General features: G+C 43.9%; 1 protein-coding gene across 3 annotated transcripts in view; it reads right to left on the reverse strand.

Moving 5' to 3' along the window:
* PLXNB1 (plexin B1) overlaps window positions 1–19,433 on the reverse strand; it is a 292,916-nt gene that overhangs the window by 241,691 nt on the left and 31,792 nt on the right. For 2 of the 3 annotated variants that reach the window (XM_075005838.1, XM_075005839.1), the window contains exon 2: window positions 7,936–8,003. The exons of the other annotated variant lie outside the window; for it this stretch is intronic. The gene's annotated coding sequence lies outside the window, so the exon portion shown is untranslated. The remainder of the gene's footprint in view (window positions 1–7,935; window positions 8,004–19,433) is intronic. 3 annotated transcript variants of the gene reach the window in all.

A 19,433-nucleotide genomic window follows, 5' to 3' on the forward strand; every position in this document is an offset into this window, starting at 1 on the left:
GAGATGCAGTTCTTCCATTCTACTCCACAATGATTAGGCTTTAACTGAAGTATTGTGTCCAGTCATGGGCACCATATTTCAAAAAATATGTGGAAAAACTGAAGAAGATCCAGAGAGCAGCAATAAAAAAGTTATTAAAGGTCTAGAAAATATGACCTATGAAAGAAGATTGAAAGAAGTAGATTTCTTAAGACTGGAAAAGAGAAGGCTGAAAGTTCTAATGTTTGTATGACAAGATAGCAGCTTTCAAGTACCTGAAAGGTTGTTACTAAGTAGAAAAAGTTGTTCTCCCTAACTGTTAATAAAAAGACAAGAAGCAATGGGCTTGAATTGCAGCAAGTTTAGGTTGGACATCAGGAAAAACTTCTTGTCAGGGTGGTTAAGCACTGGAATATATTGCCCAGGGAGGTTGTGTAATCGTCATCACTGTCTAACCTGCTCTTAAAAAGCTCCAAATACTTGTAAAGATGGCTTAGATGATGCTTGGTCCTGCCATAAGTACAAAGGACTGGACTTGATGACCTCTCAAGGTTTCTTCCAGTTTCATGATTCTATTTACACAGTGAAAGCAGTGCACAGTGGCTATAGGGTAAATAATAATCAAGCTCTCCACTATTGTTGAAAATTATTTACAAAGAAAATCAATATTATAATTCCACACTGAATGCAACAAGCAGATACTAATTGAAGCTTCAAACCTATTTATCTGTTTTAGATCACCCATATCAAGACATGTTGCAGCTCTCTGGTTCCTTTTCCAAGTGGCGAATAAGTATGTCATCCTCTGGAGATGTAATGTCACATCTGCCACACTATTTGCTAAACCCAGCCTATGAGTTGAGGAAACTGCACTTCTACAGAAGTGGGCAGTTTTGTGGACCTTTAAATATTTTGTTAAGATAAAATTTGTAAAAGCATTTCAAAATTGAAGTTTTTCAGGCATTTTGAAAAAGGGCACCTAGGCCAACCGCCTCTCTCCTAGAGTGGCCAATATCGGAAGTCTCAAAAGGTGCATAACAGATTAATGAGGTCTATTGAGCAAACGTTTACAACCAACAAAGAGTCAAACTGCATAGGGTAGGAAATAAAAACACATAAGTCATCCATGGGGTGGGGTGGGTTACAGCAGTAACAGGCACTGAACTTGGTTAACAATTATACTTTATAATCCACCTTGCCCCAGATACATGTGCTGGGGAAATTACATTTAAGCCAAAAAGTAGCCCCTGGACAAATATCCATATAGTAGACTTTTCATATGTCAACAGAAATAAATGTCTTAACAGCTATCAGAGGGTTAGGGTTTGGTTTTTAAAAAAAAATACCTTCTATCAGAGAGGTAGCCATGTTAGTTTGTATCCTTGAGAACAAAAAGTAGTCCTGTGGCACCTTATAGACTAACAGATATTTAAGGAGCATAAACTTAAGAAGCAAGAAGCATAAACTTATGCTCCTAAATACCTGCTAGTCTATATGGCATCACAGGACTTCTTGCTGTTCTCACGAATACAGACTAACACGGCTACCTCTCTGATACTTGTCACCATGCAAGGCTCTGCATTTAGCCATATTGAGTGGAAATCCATTAACCTCGTGAAAAAACTTGCACAGCTAGAGACAGATGTCAACAGAAGGACATCATACCAAAAGGACTGAAGGTGAAAAACCCACTGAAATCAACATACTACACAGACTACAGTGAGAGATTGTGCCACACATTCTCTAAGAAACTGAGGAACCACCTGATCAGCATCCTGTACAGCAAACATGAAAACATCAAAAAAGAGCTCTCGAATTTGGAGACCCCCATAAAAACCACCTTCCACACAAACCTCCACATGGCTGGATTTCACTAAAACAAGACAGGAGATTTACAATGCACATTTCTCTTCTCTACAGAAGAAAGGACTGTAAACTATCTAAACTCCTACTTTCCACATGGGGCCACAACAGGGGTACCCTTAACTCACCCAGCAATATTGTCAAATTATCCAACTATATACTCAGCCCAGCAGAAGAATCTGCCCTTTCTCAGGGACTCTCTTTCTGCCTCACCACCCCCACAAACTTGATACAGTTCTGTGGTGACCTGGAAGCCTACTTTCACCATCTCCGACTCAAGGAATACTTCCAACACAACACTGAGCAGTATCGGAGGGGTAGCCATGTTAGTCTGGATCTGTAACAGCAACGAAGGGTCCTATGGCACCTTATAGACTAACAGAAAAGTTTTGAGCATGAGCTTTCGTGAGCACAGACTCACTTCATCAGATGCTGATCTTGGAAATCTGCAGGACCAGGTATAAATAAGCCATAGCAAGGGTGGAGATAACAAGGTTAGCTCAGTCAGCAAGGGTGAGGCTTACTACCAGCAGTTGATCTGGAGGTGTGAACACCAAGGGAGGGGAAGCTGCTTCTGTATTTAGCCAGCCATTCACAGACTTTGTTTAAGCCAGAGTTGAGGGCATCGAATTTGCAGATGAATTGTAGCTCAGAAATTTCTCTTTGGAGTCTGGTCCTGAAATTTCTTTGCTGTAGCATAGCTACTTTTAAGTCTGCTACTGTGTGGCCTGGGAGATTGAAGTGCTCTCCTACGGGTTTTTGTATATTGCCATTTCTGATATCTGATTTGTGTGCGTTCATTCTTTTACTTAGAGACTGTCCAGTTTGTCCGATGTATATAGCAGAGGGGCACTGCTGGCACATGATGGCATAAATTATATTGGTAGATGTGCAGCTGAATGAACCCACGATGGTGTGGCTGATCTGGTTAGGTCCTGTAATGGTGTTGCTGGTGTAGACATGTGGGCAGAGCTGGCAACGAGGTTTGTTGCATGGATGGGTCCCTGACTTAGAGTGACTGTGGTCCGGTGCATAGTTGCTGGTTAGGATTTGCTTCAGGTTGGCAGGTTGTCTGTGGGCAAGGACTGGTCTGCCTCCCAAGGCCTGTGAAAGTGGGGGATCATTGTCCAGGATGCGTTGTAAATCCCTGATGATGCGCTGTAGAGGTTTTAGCTGAGCACTGTAGGTGATGGCTAGTGGTGTTCTGTTGGTTTCTCTCTTGGGCTTGTCCTGTCGTAAGAGGCTTCGTGGCACACGTTTGGCTCTGTTGATCTGTTTTTTCACTTCCTCAGGTGGGTATTGCAGTTTCAAGAATGCTTGGTAGAGATCCTGTAGGTGTTTGTCTCTGTCGGAGGGGTTGGAGCAAATGTGGTTATATCTTAGTGCTTGGCTGTAGACAATGGATCGTGTGGCGTGTCTGGGATGGAAGCTGGAGGCATGAAGGTAGGTGTAGCAGTCAGTAGGTTTATGGTACAGGGTGGTATTGATGTGGCCATTGTGTATTAGCACCGTGGTGTCCAGGAAGTGGATCTCCTGTGTGGACTGTTCCAGGCTGAGGTTGATGTTGGGGTGAAAGTTGTTGAAGTCCCAGTGGAATTCCTCCAGAGTCTCCTTCCCATGGGTCCAGATGATGAAGATGTCATCAATGTAGCATAAGCAGAGACGGAGTGTTAGTGGACGAGAGCTAAGGAAGCGCTGTTCCAGGTCAGCCATGAAAATATTGGCATATTGAGGGGCCATGTGGGTACACATAGCTGTGCCGCTGATTTGAAGGTATATATCGTCGCCAAATCTGAAATAGTTGTGTGTGAGGATAAAGTTACAGAGCTCAGCCATCAGATGTGCTGTAGCATCATCAGGGATACTGTTCCAGACAGCATTTATTCCATCTTTGTGTGGGATGTTGGTATAGAGAGCCTCTACATCCATGGTGGCTAGGATAGTGTTTTCTGGTAGGTCATCAATGTCTTGCAGTTTTCTCAGGAAGTCAGTGGTGTCTCGGAGATAGCTGGGAGTGCTGGTGGCATAGGGTCTGAGGACAGAGTCCACATAACCAGACAGTCCTTCAGTGAGAGTGTCAATGCCCGAGATAATGGGGCGTCCAGGATTTCCAGGTTTGTGGATCTTGGGTAGTAGGTAGAATAGCCCTGGACGGGGCTCTAGAGGTGTGTTGGTATAAATCTGTTCTTGTCCTTGTGTAGGGAGTGTCCTGAGCAGATGGTGTAGTTTCTGGCCCACAGGTACAAGAGAAAGAATTCCACATGGACTCTCCCTGATGGTCGAAATGACAAACTGGACCTATACATAGAATGCTTCCACCGACGTGCACAGGCAGAAATTGTGGAAAAGCAGCATCGCTTACCCCATAACCTCAGCTGTGCAGAATGCAACGCCATCAACAGCCTCAGAAACAACTCTGACATTGTCATCCACAAGGCCAACAAAGGGGGTGCTGTTGTCATCATGAATAGGACAGACTACCAAAAGGAGGCTGCCAGGTAACTCTCCAATACCACATTCTACAAGCCACTATCCCAGGAACCCACTGAGGAATACACAAAGAAACTACAGCATCTACTCAAGACCCTCCCTATAAAAACACAGGACCTAATCTACAAAGACACATCCCGTGACCCCAGATCAGGTTTATTCTACCTTACACCCAAGATCCATAAACTTGGGAATCCCAGACGCCCCACCATCTCAGGCATTGGCACCCTCACCACAGGATTGTCTGGATATGTGGACTTTCTGCTTAGACCCTATGCTACCAGCACTCCCAGCTTTCTTTGAGATACCACCAACTTCCTCAGGAAACTACAATTCATAGGTGACCTTCCTGAAAACACCAGCTTGGCCACAATGGATGTATAGGCCCTTTACACCAATATCCCACTGTAGGAGTGTGAGAGGGAGGCCAAGCAAGGCAGAGTTAAACAAGGCCTGTTAGCCCAATCAGCCCCCCCACGTTCACCTTCAACCAGTGTCAGGCCTGGAGGAGTATAAAAGGGAGGGAAGCCAGCTCAGTCTGGTGCTGACCAGCTAAGAGGAAGGAGCTGGCTCTGAGGCAGGAGGCCCTAGGCCAGAGCTGCCACCCAGTTAGCCGCTGGAAGGCACAGCCCAGGACCTCCCCCAGGTACTGAGGAGAGTGGGGAGCCTCCCCAGGCAACCCCTCTCGCGCCAAAAGAGAGGACTAGATCCTCGGGGCCACACCCCAAACTCAAGCCATAGACTCTCGGGTGGGGCTGCGGACCCACCCAACAGGCCCTGGCCAGGGGGCCTACCCACTAGGCCACCTAGGCCCAGGTGTGAACTGCTCACACCCACATAAAGATGGACTCCAAGCTGTTAGGAACATTATCCCTAATGAGACCAAGGCACAAATGGTGTCGGAGCTTTGTGACTTTGTCCTCACCCACAACTATTTCAGATTGGAGGATAATTTATACCCTCAAATCAGTGGCACTGCTATGGGCACCCACATGGCCCCACAGTATGCCAACATTTTTATGGCTGACCTGAAACAACACTTCCCCAGTTCTCATCCTCTAGCACCCGTCCTCTACCTGTGCGACACTGATGACATCTTCATCATCTGGACCCATGCGAAGGAGGCTCTTGAAGAGCTCCACTGGGATTTTAACAGTTTCCAACCCACCATCAACCTTAGCCTGGATCAGTCCACACAAGAGATCCACTTCCTGGACACTGCTGTGAAGATAAGCAATAGTCACACAAATACCACCCTATATTGAAAACGCACAGATCACTATGCTTATCTACACACCTCAAGTTTCCATACACAGCATACTACACGATCCATTGTATACAGCCAGGCACTAAAGCACAACCGTATTTGCTCCGGTCTGTCAGAGACAAACATCTACAAGACCTTTACCAAGTTTTCCTCAAACTACAATACCCACCTAAGGAAGTGAAGAAACAGACTGACAGAGCCAGACAGGTACCCAGAAACCACATGCTACAAGACAGGCCTTGCAAGGATAACAAGAGAACACCACTGGCCATCCCATACAACCCCTAGCACTCTGTTAGGCACTCTGACAGTGGGGCGGGTTAGGAGGCAAAAGGCATCAGTAATGAAGTTATACAAATAAGACAGTTTAACTACAGTAATTAGGACTCCCAAGCACAGGTTTAGGAAAGCATTACTCCTCAGTACATACCGAAAGGAAACAAGGGCATTGTCCTATTCCATTGAGCACTGACTACAAATCATCTGATCGGATCAGATGGATGTCTTCTACGGTTAACGTTTCCTGCAACACCAGGGGAATTCTGTCCTCTCTCTGTGCTCCTTTATTTCTATGTTACACATGACTACACATCCAGAAAAGCTGGCTTTACATAGCTAATTATCTATTACTTCTTCAAAATAAATCTTTATCACTTTGGTTTAGTTTCCAGCCTGCTCTCGCTTAGTGTGGTTCATATTGCTCAATAAGACAATGTAAAGCAAATCAAAACCAGGCCCCAAATCTTTGTGAAAGGTCATTCAAATAAGTTTTCCTACCACTTGATCTTCATCAACCAAGAGTTTACTCATTGTTACTGTGGAGATGGAACAAGACATATTATAAGGGACTCCCAAAAGAAGTGAGCTTTGACTGCTGCTCTCACTATGGTCTCTGAACTTATTCTCCTCACAACAGCTAGGTGTACAATCAACGGTCTTTTGCCAGCCTGCTCGTATAAGGCTCTTTCACGCACATTCTGCTCTGGTACAATACCCTTTCTCTGTGGTACACAACTATGAATCTCATTCAGTGAGCACCTTATGTTAGAGGTTTCCATAGCAGAAGGGAAACAGAACAGATGCCACTCAGGAAGGAGCCTACTAGCTGCAATGCACACACGAAAAATCAAAAACAAAAAGTCCTGTGGCACCTTATAGACTAACAGATATTTTGGAGCATAAACTTTCATGGGCAAAGACTTGCTTCGTCATATGCATGAGTGGAGATTTCAGAGGAGGGTCTAATTATACAAGCTCATAAAAAGGAGGGAATCCTACAAGAGTTGACAGGGTCAATTCAGTCAGGGAGGATGTGGCTCACTTTCAGCAACTACACACATCAGACCACTTTGAGCAGCTACCTCCACATTAGCTGCTGAAAGTGAGCCACATCCTTCCTGACTGAACTGACATCATCAACTCTGGCTTTCCCTTTGATTGGGACTCCCTCCTTTTCATGAGCCTGCATAATTAGACCCTCCTCTGGAATTGCCACTTGTGCATATGACGAAGCAAGTCTTTGCCTATTAAAGGTTATGTTCCAAATATCTGTTAATCTATAAGATGGCACAGGACTTCTTGTTGTTTTCACAGATACAAACTAACACATCTACCCCTCTGATATTTGTCAACATGCAAGGAAACTCGAAGGAGAGAAAAGGAGGTAAATAAGATCCTACTTGTGGCCCTCACAAAACCATTCAGTTCGGGGCTCTTTGCTGTAATAGCCACAACTGGAATCCAGATTTTTCACATTCGCCTACCCCAAATGGTTCTGTTTTGCTAGCTGGGAGGCAGCTGCTCCCACAGGATAGAGAGGTTTCCTGCTGAGCAGGAAAACAAAATTGTGATCTGGGTTTCCCTGGGAGACTCAAGATATTAAGACCACAGAGCTAGCAAGCAAAAAGTAGTTCACATCCCACACTAAACGGCAATGGAGTACAAGCAGCAAACATCATACAAGCATCTCTTCCTGTACTAGGATGGATGAGACTGCCTGAGGTGGCATATTTGGTGGCGCTGTCTGACCCAGCATTGGTATAAATCACAGGAGGAAAGGTAGGTGTTTGCCTGATATTTGCATGCACTTACACAAATGCTCTTGGGAAAAGCCAACTGCCCAGTTACACAGAAACTCAGTCTCAACCATTAGGTCTGGTGAGTTTGGCATGAAACAGACACTACAGGGGAGTTAACAGACCAGATGGCCATCCACTAATCACAATGACTAAAATAATCAGAACAAAAGGGAAAGAACAGCCCTTCTCCTCTAGACCTTAGCGGTAGCATTAATCTATAGAGTGGGATAATACCAAATCCCAATGCTTTCCACTTACCATTTGGATTCTGGGTGACATTGACACACCTTCATTTCTCTCACTGATTCTCTTATGGTACCTCAAAGCTGGAAAACAAACAAAAACAAAATCTGAAGACTAATTTTCAATAAGTAAAACCTTCTCTACCCTTGGGTGATGCTCTTTCCCCTGGAGAAGTCAAGTTTGGGCCACTACACAAAGTCCAAAGGTCCAGGGAAACAATGGAGTCTATTTCACCCCATGGCAAGATTTTGGTAAGCCTTCTGGGTAACCTCTCCAGCCCAGAGTACTGAAAACATCCCCAACTGGGTCATCAAGAGAGATTAATTAAACAACAGTCATATTACACAATAAACCTTCTCCTAATAATCTTGAAGAAAAGACAGTTACTATAAACCCCCAAAATGCGCAATTTCCAGTTGTGCTTAACTTGTGTTAGTGAGTTAAGTGCAACTGGAAGCTGCTCTGTGGCTGTCTGCCCCCCAGGGTCCCCCAGCTGGGGGAAGTCAGGCAGGCAGCCGCGATGACGTGGCTTCTCCCTGGCTTCCTCCAGTTGGGAGAAGCCATGCTACCACAGATATCTTCCTGGAGTGGCATCTCCCAGCTTGGGGAAGCTGGGCAGACAGACAACTGCGCTTCTGCAGCTGGGAGAAGCCGGGGAGAAGCCATGCCTGGCTCCCAGAGTGGTGGGGAGCCAGGAAACTGACTAGTGATGTGCTGGTCACTTTCCTGACTTCCACCAACAGAGGGGAGCGTGGAGTCAGGCTCCTACCTGGTTCCCAGCTCCCCACCTCACTGTGGGAGCCAGGAGACAGGCTGCCTCCTGGTCCCCAGCTTCCCTCCACTCCTTGGAGCCAGGAAATTGACCTGGACTGGTGCCCTCATCAATTTCCTGCCTCCCCCACATTATGTGGGAAGTCTGACTTACATGGGGGTTGTGAGAATGCAACCCCCTCTTAAGTCAGGGGTCTACTGTAGTTCCGTAACTGATGTTCTTTGAGGTGTGTTGCTTTTGTCCATTCCAAAAATATCCGGCCTTTCCCCACTGTCAAGAGTAGCTGGCAAAAAAGGAAATGAACAGGGGGCAGGGCACATGGTGCCTATATGGGCCGCTATATGGTGCCACTCAAGAGGGTTAAGAACATAAGAATGGCCATACTGGGTCAGACCAAAGGTCCATCCAGCCCAGCATCCCATCTGCCGACGGTGGCCAATGCCAGGTGCCCCAGAGAAGGAGAACAGAAGACAATGATCAAGTGATTTATCTCCTGCCATCCATCTCCTGCCCTTGTTATGAAGGCTGGGGCACCATACTTTATCCCTGGCTAATAGCCATTTATGGACCTAACCTGCAAAAATTTATCTACCTCTTTTTTAAACCCTAATAGAGTCCTGGCCTTCACAGCCTCCTCGGGCAAGGAGTTCCACAGGTTGACTGTGCGCTGTGTGAAGAAAAATTTCCTTTTATTAGTTTTGAACCTACTACCCATCAATTTCATTTGGTGTCCCCTAGTTCTTGTATTATGGGAAAAGGTAAATAATTTTTCTATATTCACTTTCTCCACACCATTCATGATTTTATATACCTCTATCATATCGCCCCTCAATCGCCTCTTTTCCAAACTGAAAAGTCCCAGTCTCTCTAGCCTCTCCCCATATGGGACCCGTTCCAAGCCCCTAATCATCTTAGTCGCCCTTTTCTGAACCTTTTCTAATGCCAATATATCTTTTTTGAGGTGAGGAGACCACATCTGCACGCAGTACTCAAGATGTGGGCGTACCATAGTTTTATATATGGGAAGTATGATATCTTTTGTCTTATTATCGATCCCTTTTTTAACAATTCCTAACATCCTATTTGCCTTACTAACTGCCGCTGCACACTGCGTGGATGTCTTCAGAGAACTATCCACTATAACTCCAAGATCCCTTTCCTGATCTGTCGTAGCTAAATTTGACCCCATCATGTAGTACGTGTAATTTGGGTTATTTTTTCCAACATGCATTACCTTACACTTACCCACATTAAATTTCATTTGCCATTTTGCTGCCCAATCACTCAGTTTGCTGAGATCTTTTTGTAGTTCTTCACAATCCCTTTTGGTTTCGACTGTCCTGAACAACTTGGTGTCATCTGCAAACTTTGCCACCTCACTGCTTACCTCATTTTCTAGATCATTGATGAACAAGTTGAACAGGATCGGTCCCAGGACCGACCCCTGGGGAACACCACTAGTTACCCTCCTCCATTGTGAAAATTTACCATTTATTCCCACCCTTTGTTTTCTGTCTTTTAACCAATTCCCGATCCATGAAAGGATCTTTCCTCCTATCCCATGACCACCTAATTTACATAAAAGCCTTTGGTGTGGGACCGTGTCAAAGGCTTTCTGGAAATCTAGGTATATTATGTCCACTGGGTGCCCCTTGTCCGCATGTTTATTAACCCCTTCAAAGAATTCTAATAGATTAGTTAGACACGACTTCCCTCTGCAGAAACCATGCTGACTTTTGCCCAACAATTCGTGCTCTTCTACGTGCCTTGCAATTTTATTCTTTACTAGTGTTTCTACTAATTTGCCTGGTACTGATGTTAAACTTATCGGTCTATAATTGCCAGGGTCTCCTCTAGAGCCTTTTTTAAATATTGGCGTTATATTGGCCATCTTCCAGTCATTTGGTACCAAAGTGGATTTAAAGGATAGGTTACAAACCAGTGTTAATAACTCCGCAATTTCACATTTGAGTTCTTTCAGAACCCTTGGGTGAATGCCGTCTGGTCCTGGAGACTTGTTACTATTCAGCTTATCAATTAACTCCAAAACCTCCTCTAATGTCACTTCAATCTGAGTGAGTTCCTCAGATTTGTCACCTAAAAAGGCTGGCTCAGATTTAGGAACCTCTGTAACATCCTCAGCCGTGAAGACTGAACAATCTGGTTCTGCAACAATCTGACTACCACCAACCAACAGGAAAAAACCTTCCAGCAACTGGGCATGTTTGTGTGCGCACCTACATTGGAATGCACACGAGCAATCACTCAAAGAAGAATATTTTGTTCTCATTAAGAAAAGTACACAAACATTCCTGATTGGTGAGTAACGTCTCTGCCTCTAGGAGATTAGCTCAGAGTTGAGCAACCTGGAATGCATTCAGTTCAATCTATTCTACTTCTGTTGAACAGCTATCCCCTAAATGATTACAGGTCAGCCTACAGTCTCTCCCACAACACTTACCCCATGAGTATGAAATAGATCAAGGAGAAACCACAGTAAGGTGAGGACATGAAAAGCACTAATATTGAAAACTAGAAAATACACAGTTGGGTCCCATATCACAGACTCTTCTAATAAGTTATATGCTCCTATATGCAATATACAAAAGCAAGGGTATAAAACATGAACACAAAAAGTTAGTCAGAAGGCAATTAAAGTACTAGCAAATAAGAAAAGTAAAAAAAGATAGAACTCTGCTTAAGAGAGAGCTCTTTTTAGAAAAAAAATTAATCAAGGACATGGGGTCACAGACATGTGGCTCAGGAAGCAAAAGTGGCAGAGGGGAAGGAAGAAGGGCAGAACACGACTGCTGCCAGGGCAGGACTCAGACTAGTGAGTGGGTCTGGATCCCCCTCCTTCCTCATAGCTCCACATCTGGCTGTGGAGCAGCATGACCCTGCACTGACTGTGAACTTGACCCTGTGAAGGGGCTAGACTTTGGGGCTGCAGTTGGCCCTGGCAGCAGGTACATGGACTGAGGATTGCAACAGCTCCAGGAGGTGGGAAGAACGGAGTGGTGGGCACTGCTGGAGAGCATTATCCTGAAGCTCACGATGGGCATCAAGGAAATGGTGCAAGTCCAGAGCCAGAGGGAGGGGACAGGAGAGTGGACAACAGGCAAGACACCAATCAGAAGGCAGAACATTAATTTCACGAGGCACTGCAGTGGTGAGTCTCACACTATTACATATGCCTTATAATAATAGATTAAAGGAGCTCAACTTATTTAGTTTAAAGAAAATCACAGACTCAGAATGCTAGAACTGAAGGGACATTAAGAGGTCATCCACTCCAGTCCCCTGCACTCATGGCAGAACCAAGCACCACCAAGACCAGGGGTCTGTAACCTGCAGCTCCAGAGCTGCAGGTGGCTCTTTAAGGACTTGTTTGTGGGTCCTGGCACTATAATTACTAAGTCAAAAAAAATAATCCTTCTTGATTATTTTTGATAAACGGTGAGTGTCTAAGCCAAACAATGAACAACTCATAGCATACAATATACGATCTCTAAATGTTGGATAACTCCCCCTTTAATATGTGCTGTGCATTCTGGGATATGATACTTTATCTGTTTTGATCATGTTGCTAATCAAGTCTTGATTCTGAAAAGAAAAAGGAAGCTTGCAGCATTCCTGCTGTGAAGGGCAACACTCACTTTATGAAAGAAAACTGAAATTAAACATGAAGTAAAAATGGCACAATTAAAGTGGGGTTGGAATGTCTTCATAAAAGAAGAAAATCAAAGAGAGAATTTCAAACTGAAGGGACCCAATCCTTTGCATTTATATTGAGTTCAACTGGGCTCCCTTTATGCCTCACTTGCAATGGGAAATTTGCCAAAAAGGACACCTCAAGAAGCATTTTCTCAAAGCACACTACTTCTGATGAATTGTATCCGGCTGGAGATACCGGGGAAAAAGCCTGGGAGGAACAGCTAGGCAAAGCAGACCAAAGTAAGAACACTTTTGCTAAATGGGTGAGATTACCAAGTAGGAGAGTTACTTGGCTAGTTTTGTGGCAATTCAAGAGATTGTGAAATAAGAAAAGACATTCATGGATGGTAAATATATAAGAGAGTGCTTTAGCCAAGTACCAGAGCAGATGCCCAGTGATTTCAAAAACAAAACTGTTCAGAAAGTTAAAGATCTGCCACTGTCTGCAAAGACGGTGAGGGGCAGTACTCTTAAAAAAATGACCACCGATATCACCAGCCAGCAGATTAAGAAGATTTATACAGCCATGGGCTTGGCTCTTGCTTGTGATGAGTTGGTGACATTGTGCAAGTTGCCCTTTTCATCAGGTATGTGAATTCTGAAGGACCCCAAGAGGAGCTTACTAAGTTGCTGCTACTCAAAGGCCAAACAAGGGGAGAAGATTTATTTTTAGGCAGTTGATGACAGCTGAAAAAAGTAAGAAAAACACCAGCCCCATCATCTCAGTTGCGCCTGTTGGGGCGCCTCGTATGAAAGGGGCACACCAAGGGTTTGTTTCTCTGTTGCAGAGAATGCTAGATCATTACGTCATATCGTTTTACTGCATACTTCGTCGAGAAGCACTCTGTGCACAAATGTTTCAACCTGAGATCACAGAAGTTAAGAACTGTGTAATGCAGATATTCAACAAAATAATGGCAAAAGGCTTGAACCACTGGCAGTTCTGTACACTTCTTGTAGAGGTCAACTGGCAATATTCCAACCTTCTCCAGACAAAAAAGGTACAGGGGAAGTGTAGGGTTGTGAGTTTTGCAGCCTTTCTGGAAGAAGTGAAGGTGTTCATGCAGAAAAAGGGCTATAAATATGCAGAGGTGATAGGTCCTATGTGGCTACAGAAATTTCACTTCATGGTGGACATTACCTCACATTTAAATGGCCTTAACAGAAAGATATGAGGAAAGGAAAACACAGCTCTTTTGCTTTTAGAAGAGATAGTGTTATTAAGCGATAACTAACATTGTTTGCAAGAGACACAGACAGGCTCATTTCCCTTCACTGAAGCAATTCAAAGTGGCAACAAAGTATGAGCTTCACGTTGGGAACCTCAAAAATGTGATGCTGAAAATGCAAGAGGCCTTCATGGGGCAATTCCAGGAATTTAGAAAGGAAAAGGTAACTGCCACTTGTGTTGCCAGCCCTTGAAGCTAACTCTGCATTCAACTTTCCAACATTTACAGAAGTGGACTGAGCAGAACTGGAACTGGCTGATTTGCAGGGCAAGGACAGGTGGACTTCTAAACTCAGAGACTTCGTGACTGAATTCAAAGATTTAGAAAGGCAGACATCTACCCAGGCACTTCAACACAGATGAACTGAAATGCTTGATCTTAAAAAACAAGACCAAACTATGTCTGAAGTTTGGAATTCTTTACCTGATACCTATAGTAACATGAAGAGATACATGACTCCTTTTTTGTATGAAGAGATATGCATTTGGTATCCTGTTCATCTTTCGATCTACTTACCTGCGCAAGCATTTTCAAATATGAATTCCATAAAAAGCAAACTGAAAAGTCAACTGAACAATGAAAGTCTACAGTCCTGCTTGAAAATGAAAATGACAGCCTGTTCTCCAAACAATGAACAACTCTCCAAAGAAACTCAGCAACAGAAATCACACTAGAATATTGGCATGCTGAAAACTTTACCAGTACACTTAGTATGTTGAAAATAATTAAATGCCTCATTTAATTGACAAGAACTCACATTAATAGTGTGTAGTTTTTAAAATGTCTATAAGTTCAAAACTTGAAGCATATTTAAGATGATAAAAATTGTCCCATTCATTGATATGAATTCACATTAACAGTGTATTTGTTTGAAACAACATAATTGTTGTCTCTATATGCTTAGTGTATTTGACAAGCAAAAGCAGATGACATCTAGCATCCTCCAGAGAGAGAATGTTCAGAAGTGAAAGTAAGAAGATCATGGTACCGACACACACATGGGAAGTGTAAGGAAATAGAATATGCAAAATGTTTGTGAATGTCCTGCAGTAAACATGCATCACATTACAAAGCACTGTATGTGCACTGCTCTTAAAATAGGGGTTACAAAAAGCATGGTTTGACATTACTTATTAAAGGACCATCTTGTATTCAGATGCATTGTTGCTCTTGAATTAAGTATTTCATCAAATTTGAAAACAAAAAAAAAAAACAAAAACAAAAAAAGGCTCTTCTTACTATTTTGGCTGCCAAGTCCTGATCTGGCCCAATGATGGGCAACAAAGAATAGGGAATGGTCTGCACAAGTGGCCCTCCATATCAATGGGCTGCAGCAGCCCATGGCTCACTGCGGTTCCACCTGTGGCCTGCAGACCCATCTGCCCCGCTCTCCCACATGCCTCTCACACACACTTATTCCTCCCTTCCACCTCCCTGCACTTTCAGAACACCACAAATTGCCTGATTTGCACTCCAATCCCACTCATCCCCCTCCCTCCCAGAGTTTTACAGCTGTGAACAGCTGATTCTGCTGTAAATTTTAGACAGTCATCCCAGGTAGACAGAATGCTCACATACTTGATGCTTTTAATAGGGCTAAATTCACAAAGCTGAAAACAATCATGAACCAAATCTGCTAGGAGGAAGAATTTAATCAGAAAAACATGCAAATGAAAATAGGGACTCATGTTAGCAGATGCCCAGAAAACCACAATCACACAACTGAGGAAGAAATTTGTGCTGGTTTAAAAAAAAAACAAAAACAAACATAGCCCAGTTTTGAGGCAAAGTAAAGGCAGTAGTAAAAAATTAAAGCTAATATATAACAAATGGAAGAAAGAGTAAGTTGTCAGAAGTTAGTAACTGTAGAACACTGACAAAAGGACACAAGAAGCCTATGTCCAGAAGAATTAAGGGCAATGAGTACTTTAAATATATTAGGTACTAGAAGATTTGCTAGCATTGCTCAGGTCTTTAACCCAATTAATTTTGTTTTTCGGAAAAATAAAATGAAAAATATACATGCTTCATTTTAATCATTGCTCTGGGGAGTGGCTGGAGATGAGGGTTTCAGTATGCAAGCTGCCTCAAAGAGAAATGCTCCAGACCTCTCTTGCTGCAGCAGCTTGGGCCCAGATGAGAAGCCCCTCTCCACAGTCACTGCAGCAGGCACAGACAGAAAAAGGGTGCACATATCCCACCTGGGGCAGATCCAGGTTTATCGGCCCCTGTGCACCTCAGCCAGAGAGAAAAAATGCAGAAAACTGTGCACTTTCCCCTTGCTTCAAGCCTCTCCCTTCCTTCTCTCTGACCCTCCTCAAAGGGAGCCTAGGGAGTGGGAGGCTCAGGACGTGCACCCCCAGACCGCCCCTTTCACCTGCCTAGTGTTTCTACATTTTCTGGATAATTTTATGAGAAGCAATCTGATTCCAGGTACATCCAATTTTCCTGGTACAACCAAGCTTTTGTCTTGTTTTAAATTATAAGAGGAAGCTGTAAGCCAAAGTTGGTGGTCCTGGCTCTTACCATTTAGAAGGAGTTCTTGAATAGACACACACACTCAATTATATAGTAGATTAAAAGAACCCTGAAAATTGTATTGATCCATTATTAGACAGAAATTGCAGAATAAGTTATAAACACAAAAAAGACAGATGTTAAATATTTCTGTCCTGTATTTGGGGGGAAAAAAAACCAAATAATGCAGTCTCATCATAAGGTGATAACACTCTTTCCGTTGAAACAGTATCTATGTAAGATGTTAAACAGAAGTTCTTTAAGTTAGATATTTTTAAAACATACAGGAGCAGCTAACATATGACTCAGTAATGAACTAAAGGAAGATAATGTAATTAATGCAAATCAACATGGGTTCGTGAAACTAATTTCACATCTTGATGAGATTACAAGTTTCGTTGATAAAGGTAATTGTGTTAACAGACCACGATTCAACGTGATACCACGTTATATTTTGATTAAACAGAATGATATAAAATTAACAAGGCACACATTGGAAGGATTAAAAACTGGCTAACTGGCAGAACTCAAAACATAACTGTAAAGGTGGAACTGTCATCAAGCGGGTGTCTCTTCAGTAGGGTCCTGCAGAGATTGTTTCTTGTCCCTATGTAATTTAACCTCTTTATCAATGACCTGAAAAAACATTACAACAGGGACAGGCCATTTTTGTCATTTTCGTCATGGTTCAGATTTCTTGGTCAAGGTACGGTCAAGATCCAGACTCCACAAAATATATTTTCACAGAACAATAAACAATACTAATTTAAAAAAAAAAATTAAAAGATTTTACTGTTTATTCAAAACCATTTGATAGTCTGTATTCAGCCCACAATACATCGATTGATCACCCCTGCATTACAACATCACTAATAAAGTTTCAGATGACATAAAAATTGGTAGATTGGTATATGTTTTTTGTGTGTGAGTGTGTGTGTGAGTGTGTGTGTGAGAGAGAGAGAGAGAGAGAGAGAGAGAGCACACAAGCGCATGCGAGCAGCAGTGCCAGTTCTAGCTACACATCCCACCACACTCCCTGCTGGGGCTCCCAGAAGCTCAGGACCCAGCCATGCTGCTGCACTGGGGGTGGGAAGGAGGGCATCCTGCCACAGCTCAGCAGCCTCCATCGGCTCAGAGCCCAGCTGCGCTGCCGTACAGGAACGAGTGTGGCAGAGGAGGTGCTAGGTCCCTGTGCAGCTCAGCAGCCCCCCACCCATGCTGTCATGCAGGGAGGGGGGGAGCTGGTTCCCCATGCTCTGGCTCCCACCGCACTCCCCACTGGTGTTCAGCAACCCCCAGCCTAGATGTTGGGATAGTGCTTGGTGGCAGTGCCGGTTATTTCAGAGTACGTGTTGAAGAAGTAGTACTGGTTGAAGAAGAGTTTGCTGTATTGCCAGCCTCACTTCTGCACTGCTGTGTTCAGAGCCAAATCCTCAATCAGTAGCCACCACTCTGAGCACCCATTAAAAAAAAAAAAGGGGTGGGGGAGAGGGCGGGAAGAAGGATCACCAAAAGGCCCCAGCATGGAGCCATCAGCAGATCTTGGACTTAATTTCAGTGTGGGGTGAAGAAGCTATTTTCACTCAGCTCAAATTCAGCAAAAGGAATTGCTGATATTTATGCAAAAATTTCACAAGGCAGGACAGGACATAGGGACACTCAGAAGTGCCACATGAAGATCAAGAAACCGAGACAGAGCTACCAGAAATGCAAGACAGACAACCATTGGTCTGGGGCATCTACCCAGAAATGCCAAAACTATGAAGACTTTCATGCTATTCTGGGGACAAAAACTCTTCCCACAAAAGTCTCATTGACTCCTGTTTTCATGGGGAGCATGCTAAAAGCACATCCTGATGTGGAAGGAGTGAGCAACAGCAGGGTCCATTCCAGTGCAGAATTAGATCCTGAAAGCCAGGAGCTGTTTAGCAAGCTGGAGCAAGTGAGTCCCGTCCCCTTAAATTAGGAAGCAGCTTCAGAGACCAACCCAGGCCCTGGAGAGGGCACTTCCGGTAAGTAGGCTTTTTTTTTTTTTCCCTACTGATAATAGTATGTTGCAATCATGCTGTGGAGGGTCTATGCCCCTTTCCCTTAGAACGGCTTGCTAATGTGCCTGGGTATGGCATGCAGATCCTGTTTGGACAAAAATCTGAAGGTCTTAGACAGGCACTTGTGAATTCTCCCCTCAAGATTTTTTGGGGAGGCCTGACTTATTCCTGCTTCCACAGTAAGACACCTTAATCCGCAAAGCCACCAGTAAATGATCTGGAAGCATGGCCCCACAGAGCATTACTGCAAAATTTCCAACACGGTACCTGGGCAGAAGAGCAATCTTTCCTTATCCCTCTTTGTTAGTGTGATGAGGGTTATGTCTCGTTTGGCCTCCGGGGCTGGCAGGTGATCACACATGTGGCAGCTCCCCCTCCCCCACTGCCCAAGGCTGACAGGCACTCGGACCATCCCATGGTTAACATGCATGCCCCCAGAGACTTCTAACAATTTTTAACTCCTGGAGCAGCTGCTTTAAAATTTAAAATCCAGGAGATGCTTTAAGCAGCAAGCTCTCCAGGCAGTTCCCTCTTCCCGGGCTGGCGGGTGATCAGCCCCTCCCATGGTTCTTGAGTGCACCACCAGTAACTTTAATTTTTTTTGTTTTTTTGTTTTTTTAAAAAACTCCAGGCACTGCTTTAAGCAGCATACTCTCCAGGCAACCCCTACTACCTCCTGGGATGGCATGCTTTAAGAATGTGGAAATGCAGACACCTACTCTCCCATGGGCTGGCATCCCTGGGACATGCTGTGCCCCCCAACCTCCTACCCCGATGCTGCTTTAAGAATTTTTTTCCCCCCACAAAAATCGAGAATAGCTTACCATAGCATTGAGGGTAAACCTCTGCCATAGAAAAGCTGAAGTTGTTCTGCTTGGAATCATGCATTCTTCAGTCTTAAGAGTAACCAGAGTGACCTTGCAGTTGCAATATGTTCTTCCACAGAGACAGCCATTCTTTCTATCACTATGGTCATTGTTCTGAGTAAAGATAAAAATGTTGCTATTGCTAATGACATTAATTTTTCTAAATTTGTTTTATCAGCAAACGACCCTGGCCAAAGACAAAGAGGGCCAAGTCCAGCAAATAAGAGGCTGCACTTGATGTGGAGGAAGAAGAAGAGCTGGAATGAGTTGTTAGAAAATAATTTTCATATAGTCACAAAGGGTGCTCGTGAACAGGGCACGTGCTAACAGGAGGGAGTTTTGAGAGGCTCTCCTGGAGGAGGAGAAG

Source organism: Carettochelys insculpta, chromosome 11 (genome assembly GCF_033958435.1).
Source record: "Carettochelys insculpta isolate YL-2023 chromosome 11, ASM3395843v1, whole genome shotgun sequence".
Lineage (NCBI taxonomy): Eukaryota > Metazoa > Chordata > Testudines > Carettochelyidae > Carettochelys > Carettochelys insculpta.